Source organism: Sarcophilus harrisii, chromosome 4 (assembly GCF_902635505.1).
Source record: "Sarcophilus harrisii chromosome 4, mSarHar1.11, whole genome shotgun sequence".
In the NCBI taxonomy this organism is placed as follows: domain Eukaryota; kingdom Metazoa; phylum Chordata; class Mammalia; order Dasyuromorphia; family Dasyuridae; genus Sarcophilus; species Sarcophilus harrisii.
Window position 1 is genome coordinate 294,740,951 of NC_045429.1, and position 9,411 is coordinate 294,750,361.

The following is a 9,411-nucleotide window of genomic DNA, read 5'->3' on the forward strand; positions in this document are numbered from 1 at the left end:
CAGCACTCAAATGCTTTTTACCACATGCTTTTAAAAAAATTGTTCATTTTCTTGCCTAAGGCTTTGTAACATTTAGCAAAGGTAGGTTCCTTTGGGTAGTATTATTTGTGACCACATGAATCAATATAAATTATTAGTCATCAAGTTTGACAAATCTTGGGAATTTTATATGCTTGCCTTTTTTTTCTAAGAAAGGTAATTACAAGTATTACTGAGCAGGCAAGTACTATTAGGAATTTTGCAATATGACTGCTGGCAGAAAATGCTTATGAAAGACTGAATTCTTATTGAAATCTTTTGCTTTCATATCACCAAAATTTCCCCACATATCCTCCCTCCCAGAAAACCATTCCATATAACATATTTTTAAAGAAAAAGAAAAGGAAAAAAATCAGCAAAACCAACCAATTCATCTTAAAAATCTAAAAAATCTATTCTGAGTTCCACAGCCATGTACCTTCCACTTTTGCAAAGGAGTTAAGAAAAGAATATATTCTCATTTTTTTGAGGTTATGCTTGTTCATTGTAACTTTGCAACAGTTACTTTTGATTGTTTTGTGATGTTCCTTTGTTGTTTTGTATATTGTTTTCTTAAACTCTGCTTGCTTCACTCTGCATCAGCTCATTTAACTGCATGCTTCTTTTATTCATATTTGTCACTTCTTATAGTATCATAATGTTCTTTTATATTCATGTACCACAGTTTATTTAACTATTCTTTGTTTCTAGTTCTTGACTACTTATAATAATAATAGCTAATATTTATATAGTGTTTATCATGGATAAGGCCCTGATAATGAAGAAATGTGAGAAACCCTAAGGCTACCCAGCCTTAGGAGTGGCACAAACAATGCTGACCAATAGCAGTAAATTAATACTAATTCTGTTGGTCAGTAAACTATAGCTCTTATGGGAACTACCCCAGTCCTACCACTCAGCCTTTATCTTATTATCTTTATATCTTTATCCTTATTATCTTATTGATTCTGACTCTGCTAGATTCCTCTGGAATTAGCCTGCTCTTAAGCATAATTTATTCTTGTTTCTGCCTCTTTGCTAAACTTCTTTGGAAATTAGCCCTCTGTCAAGCAGCCTAATAAATTTTTGCTTTTTAACTTGGAGAATGAGTGTGCAAATTCTTTTGACAAACTCATGACACCAACCAGGAGTTCCCTAATTTTGTTGGGGTGTCTTTCTCCTCAATAATCCTAAACATTTTTCAATTATGTCATTTGATCCTTACACAACACTGGGAGAGAAGTGGTATTATTATTTTACAGATGAGGAAAGTGAGTTAAGTGATTTTGTTGAGCTGTGAGAATTGAGGGTTGAGAGATCCCTTGGTCGATGTAGCAGATTTATTGTGAAAGAATTTGCAAACCCAAGTTTCTTAGTGGGCAAAATCTTGTTAGGATAATTTTGCAAAAGTCTGTGATTTTATGGGGTCACTTTGGCTCCAAGCCAGGGGCCAATCTCCTGATGAACAGGAGACTAATCTTCAACACAATAGAGGGTCTTGGCCATGCCTCAGGCCAAGATTTCCAATTGAATGAGATTATACTTAGATGGGAATTTCTCTCATGAATGGGTGGGCCCCTCAGGTGGAGCCCCTCCCAGAGGCCAGGAGGGTTTGAGACTCAGGAGCACCCTTTCCACAAAGAATAAAGAGGACACAGTATATATCAATTTCCCCAGGGTCACAAAGCCAATAAGTGTCTGAGACTGAATCTGAGCTTAGGTTTTCCTGATTCTATACCCTCTATGCCTGAATAGGTTTTAACCACCGTACTCTACCACCTATCTGCCCCATACCTTATAAAAAGTAATCCATAATTATTTTTGGTATGTATAAAAAGATTCTTTTCAAATCTTAGATCACCACCCCGATTATAAAAATCAGTCTCTGCTCCCAAGGAGTTTACATTCCCACCCTTGATTATTCTTTGATATTCTTGTGGGTTTCAGTTTTCTAATTTGATATGAGGGGGAAGACAGCTGCAGTTAACTATCTCAAATTCATAATACATATCTTAGAGAGTTTTGACAATCCATAAAATATACTCTATCTTGTTGATCATGTGACCCTGAAAGACTTTTTATAGTGATCAACCATTTCCCCCTTAATATTTTGAATTCTTTTAAAAAAACAATTATCACATTTTCTTCACATGGGTTTTATATCTGTAATATGGGTAGACAGAATGATAGATAGATAACCATTTCCTATAAAATGGTATCCTCAAATGTGGCTTGGATAGATATCTGATCTGGCATCCATTTTTTCCCCCCAAGTAAGATTATGGTTTCTGTCTTTGAGATGAAAAGGAGGTGAACCATGACTGAGTGCTTACTCCCTCCCTCATGTATTTCCAAAAAATGCTAAAATGATATATTTGTAGTCTAGAGGGTCTTTTGGGATTTTAGAATTAAAGACATTCTTCCTTATTACCCTTAAGGGGAGTGGAATAGTCAGTTTATTCTTGCCAATTTAAATCACTGCCACCAAATGCTTGGTTCAAAAAGAAAACAAATTTGGATTTCAAATCACAATAGTTATATAGAAAAAAGAAAATTACACAAATATAGAGATTCTCAACTGAATGAGATAAAAATCTTATTTTGACTAAGGAAAGAATAATTTTACTGAGTAAAGTTATTTTTATAGCTTTTGGGAATGCAAATGCTTAGAATTCTAAGAACATACGTGTGGGAGAAAGTTAAGTTTGTATCTTCATGGACTTCAGGAAGCCATTCAAAAATTTTCACCTCATCTCTTTGGTCCCTTTTTCTCCTAACTCTTCTTTCCTTCACCACTCTCTCCAAAACTTCCTCACATTGACATATCAAGAGCTTACAGGTTTCTTGGCCATTTAAAAGTTGTGTCTCTCCTCCTATGCACAGTATTCAGTGTCATAAGGCCTCAGGAAACAACATTTAGATAGGAGTGGAGTAAGAGCCAAAAAGAGTAAGAGGCCATCATTTCTGATCCTATGACAATACCATTCTCTGACTTAATGTTTTGGTTTGCAATTAAATCTTTATTATTTAAAAGAACTTAGCTGTCTTGAACTGAAGATTCATTGGTGATAGTAATAATAGTGATGGTTACTTATAAACAGTAGGTTGCATAATCTAGTTCCAAATCCTGTCTCTGACCATTATTAGTTATGTGACCATGGACAAGTTATTTAACCTATGCTTTAGTTTTGCCATCCTTAAAATGTAAATAATATTTATAGTACCTGTCTTAAAGAGTTACTCAGATAAGAGTACATATGGTTTAAATGAGATGTATAAGGTGCTTTGAGAACCTTGAAATGCTATATAATGCCAGGGATTATCATATTGTAAGTATGGCTTTATATGAAATAGTGACAAGTGAAATTTTAATTTTAAATAAAAATGGAAATCTTTGTCAAAGTAACTAAACTTAAAGTGATTAAAATATCCTGTGAAGGAATAATCCCAAGGTTTCTCATACATCAAGATTAGTTATTGGCTAATTTGATAAAAAAAAAAAAAGAAACTCAAATTATAGGTATCAAAAATGAAAAGGTGAATTCACAACCAATGTAGAATTAAAATCAATTTTAGAAGGTATTTTTTTCCCAAGTAAATACCACAATCTAAATGAAATGAATTAATATTTTTTGTTGTTTGGTTGTTTCAGTCATGTCTGACTTTTTATGACTCCATTTGGGATTTTCTTGGCAAAGAACTGGCATAGTTTACTATTTCCTTCTCCAGCCCATTTTACAGATGAGAAAACTGAGTCAAATAGGGTTAAATGATTTAATAGAATCACATAGCTAATAAGAGTCTGAGGCCAAATTTGATCTCAGGAAGATGAGTATTTCTGACTCAAGCTTCCTGACAATGTGCCACCTAGCTGCCCCATATGAATATTTACAAAAATATAAATTGTTTTGATTAATAGTACAGGAAAAGAGTCCTTAAATAACCCTTAAGGGGGAAAATGGGCAAGGACTATCTTTTTACTTCTTTTTGTATTATAGCACTTAGCATTATGCCTGACACATAGTAGGTGCTTATAAATGTTTATTGAGTTGAAAAATCATAAATGAATTTCCAAAAAAAAAAACTAGGAGTCAATAGATTTGCAGATAAATTCTATCAAACATCTAAAGAACAATGCCCAAACTACACAACTGAATCTTCTAGAACACAAATATCATCTTGATACCCAAAGAAGTCAAAAGAAAGAAAATTACAGAGCAATTACTATAATATATCTTGATAAAAAAATTTTTAAATATTATTAAGAAGAATAAAGATTAAACAGTATGACTAAACTGAATTTAAACCAGGAATACAAGACTGATTCAATATTAAGAAAACTGTAAACATAATAAGAAAACCCCAAAATCACTATTTCAAAAGATACAGGAAAAACTTTTAATATCAATGCCCATTCCGTTTTTTCTTAAATTAGAACAAATGAATAGATATAACTTTCCTTAAAATGGCGAATTGTATCTATTTAAACTAACATTAAGAATTATCTATAGTGGGATTAAACTAGAAGACTTTCCATAAGGAAAAAAATCTTTCCAATAAAGACCAGGGGTGAAGGAAAGATTTCATTATCACCATTACTACTCATTGTAGTAAAAATGCTACCTATAAGCAATAAGAAAAATAAATTGCAGGAATAAGCAGAAGCAAAGAAGAAACAAAATTATCACTTTTTGCAGGTGACAAAATAGTTTGCTTAAAGAACCATAGAAAGTCAACTAAAAATTAATTGAAACAACAATTTCAACACAATTGCACATCTTGCAATTCTGCAAGAAAAAAAGAAACAAAGATTTCTGTATATTAGATTGTGCCTCTCCCTGCAAAAAGAACAACAGGAAAAAAGAGACAAAAATACCTTTTGTTGTTTGTTATTGATCCAGGAGATTTATTTTGTTTTATTGTATGTGATGGCAATCAACAACAGCAACTGTTTAGCATAACTCAGTATTCCCAGCACAGAATAGTTTATATTCTTTGTGCATGAGAAAGGCATTTTTTATTCTCCACATCATTTCAAACTTGTGAACATATATAACCTTGTTCTCTAGTTATAATTCCTTCACAGCTGTCTTTCCAATGGATGTTTGGATATAACCACATGCACATTTTTAGATTTTTTATAAGAGAAATGAGCATATAGAGGAGTATGTATATTGGGGGGTTGTTTTTTTTCATAATAAAAATGAACATTTAGATCAGAATATGTGAATGTGTTGGGGGTGGGAGAAGAGGGATTTTTTTTTTTTTTTGCCTTTAAAGGGCAAATATGAGACAATTGGGCCCAGTGGGCACAGAAAACTTTTTTTTCTTCATGAAAATCCATTCGTTACTTTTTAATGGTATTTTCCTTTAATTACATGTCAAAACAATTTTTAGCATTCATTTTTTTGACAGGATTTTGGTTTTCAATTACCTAGAGAACAAAATTAAAAACAGAACCCACTTGTCCTATCCGCTGAAAGAAACCCTAATATGCAAACTTCATTCTATATCGTAGACAAAATCCAGAAATTTCAAAGAAAAAAAATGGAGCAACCAGTCAGAGGAATCACATGAGAATTACCTATCATCATGAAAGTAGGCAATGTAGTTGATAGAGCACTGAGTCTGGAGTAAGGAAGAACATAAAGACCAAAGTTAAGATGGAGGATAGAAGGAAAAAAGAATATTAACATAAAGAACTACGGTGAAGATGATTTTAAAATATCTACAAACAAAGCTTCAAAGAAAAATGAAGCTTAGACACATCCAAAAGAAATCTGGAAGAGTTTTTAAAAGAACTAAAAAAAGTTTAAAAAAAAAACTAAATAAGATTGTTGAGGTTGGGAAAGGGGTCGCCCCCAAAAGGTCACAAGTTATGAGATGTCTCAAAAGAATTTGCAGGCTTGAACCCATCTCCTTAGCCAAGGACCAAATCTTTAATGCAATTGTAATGCCATTACAAGTGAACTGAATTGTAAGAGAATTCAGCAGAAAAACAAAAGCAAGGAGATACATTTATGCAGTTTTTTATCATAGATATGCTAATTCTATGGCTCGTAGATAGGAAGGAATTTGGTTCTCATTGACCAGATTATCAATCAGCAATGAACTGAGGGGTGGTCTATTTACTATTGTCTCAGGAGTATGATCTGCCAGTTTCCTGAGGCCAGAAGCTATCTGACTAAAGAGTAGTCAGAATCAGACAGATTGGGTATGGGAGTTTCCTGAGGCAGACTCCAAAGCCAGAAAATCTAGAATCACTGACTTATTGCCAGAACAGAAGCCTGCCCCTCCCCCCCCCTAAAAACAGGGGACCACAAAAATCATATTACATCCCTTTCAGGAAAGATTTTTCTGTAGCATGGAATGCAATTTGATACCATTTTATCTGCAGTATAACTTTTTTTTTCAAAATTGGAGAAAATCCTCTCAAATCCTATTGCTGCTTCATCAGCTAAGTTTATGCAATATTCTTCAATACTTTTGTGTTTAAGGGAACAAAGGGACCCTTTGAGGAAAGGGAGAGAAATGGGGAATGTCTGGTTGGTGGAAAAGTCAGAATCCATGCAAGATTTATTGATTAAGATTACCATTATATATGGGCATAGTTCATAATGCTCTAAGACAATTACAATAGTAAAATCAAAGACTACTGATTACAGAGCATTATAATAGATAAAATAAATTTAAATTTGTGGATTGCAAACAAAGAAAAACTTACGAAAAATGCTTATCTTTAAATACATTCATGAAAAAAAGAAATAATAGATTAATTGTTTGGACATATCCTTAGTGCTACATGTACTATATTGCCTAGCACATAATAGGCCCTTAATTGGCAATTGTTGTTTCATTTTTGTCTTATTCTTCATGCTACAATTTGGGGTTTTCTAGGCAAAGATACTACAACAATTTGTTATTTCTTTCTCTAACTTTACAGATAAAGAAACTAAGGCAAACAGGATTAAATGACTTGCCCAGAGTTACATAGCTAGTAAGTGTTTAAGGTTGTATTTTGTTGTTGTTTGTTTTTTCTATTATGCACAACTTGCTATTTTCCCCTCAAAAATAGTATTTTATTTTTCCAATTGTATGTTAAGATAGTTGACACTTTTATGTATTTATTTTATCTTATTTTTTTATTATAGCTTTTTAATATATAAAATATATGTATGGGTAATTTTTCAACATTGACCCTTGCAAAAACTTCTGTTCTGACTTTTCCCCTCCTTTCCCCTCACGCCTTCCCCTAGATGGCAGATAGTGCCATATATGTTAAATTAGTTAAAGTATATGTTAAATATACAATATATGTATACATATTTATACAGTTATCTTGTTGCACAGGAAAGATCAGATTTAGAAAGAAAGTAAAAATAACCTGAGAAGAAAAAAACAAAAATGCAAGCAAACAATAACAGAAAGAGTGGAAATGTTATGTTGTGGTCCATACTCATTTCCCAGTGTTCTTTCTCTGGATGTAGCTGGTTGTGTTCATTACAGATTAATTGGAACTGATTTGGATACTCTCATTCTTGAAGAGAGCCATGTCTATCAGAATTGATCCTCATATAGTATTGTTGTTGAAATATATAATGATCTCCTGGTTCTGCTCATTTCACTTATGTACCTCTTAACCCTCTCTGTATTCATCCTGCTGGTCATTTCTTATAGAACAATATTATTCCATATAGAACAATATTATTCCATAACATTCACATACCACAATTTATTCAGCCATTATCCAATTGGTGGGCATCCCTTCAATTTCCAGTTTCTAGCCACTACAAAAAGGGCTGCCACAAATATTTTTGCACAGATGGATACCTTTCCCTTCTTTAATATCTCTTTGGGAGATAAACCCAGTAGTAACACTGCTGGATCAAAGGATATGCACAATTTGATAAGTTTTTGAATATAGTTCCAAATTGCTCTCCAGAGTGGTTGGATCTGTTCACAACTCCACCAACAATGCATCAGTGTCCCAGTTATTATATAGCTTTTTTATTAACAGAACATATGCATGAGTAATTTTTCAACATTGACCCCTGCAAACACTTCTGTTGCAACTTTTCCCTTCCTTTCCTCCCCCACCTCTCCTAGATGGCAGGCAGTCTCATACATGTTAAACATGTTAAAGTATATCTTAAATACAATATATGTGTACATATTTATACAGTTCTCTTGTTGCACAAAGATTTCTAAATCTGATTTAGAAAGGTAAAAATAACCTGGGAAGAAAAACAAAAATGTAAGCAGTCCACACTCGTTTCCCAGTGTTCTTTCATTGGGTGTAGCTGGTTCTCTTCATCACTGATCAATTGGAACTGAATTGGATCCTCTCTTTGCTGAAGATGGCCACTTCTATCAGAATTGATCCCCATATAGGATTGTTGTTGAAGTGTATAATGATCTCCTGGTTCTGCTCATTTTACTTTGCATCAGTTCATGTAAGTCTCTCCAAGCCTCCATGAGTCAGGAACTAAATGAAAATCTGGCAGGAATTTAAATGACAAGCACATTTAGAAATCAGAAAGTTTTAAAGCTTGTATGACAAATGAAAAACCTGAGACAGAGTTTTTGGGTATTTAATAATCAATTTGTTAATTAGGCTAGCAAATAATCAATAAATTGAAGTCAATGGTTTTTTTTGGTAATGAAAGACAGACATGAAGAGACTAGAAAACTTAATATACTTTTAGAAAAGGGGGTATGCTTGATGGATGAAAATCAATCCTAATGGGTAATGATTGTACATATATAACCTATATCTAATTGCTTACCATCTCAGGGAGGAGGGAAGAAGGGATAGAATTTGGAATTCAAGACTTTTTTAAATAGAAGGTTAAAAATTATTTTAACATGTAATTTGGAGGAAATATATGTTATAAAATAAAGTTACTAATAATCTCTTTTAAAAAGCAATTAATTAAAACTGGGAAAACATTTTACATTCAAAGGTTTTGATAAAGGCCTCATTTCTAAAATATATGGAGAATTAAGAAGGGAAAGGGACCCATGTGTGCAAAAAATGTTTGTGGCAGCCCTTTTTGTAGTGGCTAGAGACTGGAAACTGAATAGATGCCCATCAATTGGAGAATGGCTGAATAAATTATGGTATATGAATGTTATGGAATATTATTATTCTCTAAGAAATGACCAACAGAATGATTTCAGAAAGGCTTGGAGAGATGAACTAATGAACATGGTGCTAAGTGAAATGAGCAGAATCAGAAGATCATTATACACAGCAACAATAAGACTTTGATAGACATGGCTCTCTTCAATAATGAGATGATTCAAACTATTTCCAATTGTTCAGTAATGAAGAAAGCCATATACACCCAGAGAGAGGCCTGTGGGAACTGAGTGTGGACCATAACCTAGCAT